General features: G+C 39.9%; 1 pseudogene; it reads right to left on the reverse strand.

Moving 5' to 3' along the window:
• Positions 1 to 1,025: 1,025 nt before the first annotated feature.
• Positions 1,026 to 1,237, reverse strand: part of LOC102833907 — a 4,606-nt pseudogene continuing 4,394 nt past the window's right edge.

Genomic DNA, 1,237 nt, shown 5'->3' on the forward strand with positions numbered 1-1,237 from the left:
GATTAGGGTGGGATGCAGCAACCTTACTTAGGTCATCACCCTGATTCAGGTCACAGCACTGATCCAGGTGTAAGGGGAGTTTCCCTGGACTGTGACCTGCGTTGTATCTTACAAAAGAGAGAAGTAAGCAGAGAGGAAGGGACTTGACTACCACCAAAAAAGAAGAGTCAGGAGTATAACATGCTCTTTGGACCCAGGCATCCTGGTGTAGAAGTTCCTAGACCCAGAGAAGATTTATGCCAAGAAATACGGAGATCTCCAAGGAACACCATGCTCAGAGATGTTAACAGGACACAAAGACCTCCAAAACAGAGGAAAACTTCCCCTAGAGCTGGTGCCCTGAATGTGGACTTCTAGATTCCTAAACTGTAAGAGAATAAATTTCTGTTTGTCAAAGCCACCTACTTATAGTAATTCTGTTACAACAGGCACTAGATAACCAAGAGAGCAGAGTGATACTTCATTGTGTATATATACCATATTTGGTTGACCTCATCATCTGTTGCTTCATTTATCTATTGAACATGTAATTGTTAATATTTTGTTTTATATATTTTTGTTGCTCTTAAGTACCGTTGATTTGGTTCTATATAGGTATTCCTATATAAGGTTTCAGATGAGCAATTGGTGACTTTGAACCGCCAACCTTGTGGTTCAAACCAACCTTATGGTAGAGTGCTTACCCTACAACACCATACCAGTACTCCCCTCAAAGTAAAGTTGACATTAATGCCCTGGATAGAACAAAGCTTTCAGCACCTACATTTGCTGATGTGACACAATTCAAAATGAGAAGAAACAGCAGCAAACATCCATTAGTAATCAGAATGTGGACTGTATGAAGTATGAATCTAGGAAAAATAGAAGTTGTCAAAATAAAATGGAAGATCAATATCCTAGGCATTAAAGTCGACAGATATTGGCAATTTTGAGTCAGACAAGCCTATGGCTTACTATGTTGGGAATGACAAATTCAAAAGGAATGGTGTCACATCCATTGTCAAAAAGAGTATTTCAAGATCTATCTTGAAATCCAATGTTGTCTATGATAGGATAATATTGATACACCTACCAGGAAAACTAAAGGAGCTCTGGTAGCATAGTGGTTACAAATTGGGCGGCAAACCTCAAAGTTAGCAGTTCAAAACTACTAGCTGTTCCATGGGAGAAAGATGGGGCTTTCTCCTCCCGTAAAGATTTGCAGCCTCAGAAGCCCTGTACAGGGTCACTATGAGTT

This window comes from Chrysochloris asiatica, unplaced genomic scaffold (assembly GCF_000296735.1).
Source record: "Chrysochloris asiatica unplaced genomic scaffold, ChrAsi1.0 scaffold00058, whole genome shotgun sequence".
NCBI classification, from domain to species: Eukaryota; Metazoa; Chordata; class Mammalia; order Afrosoricida; family Chrysochloridae; genus Chrysochloris; species Chrysochloris asiatica.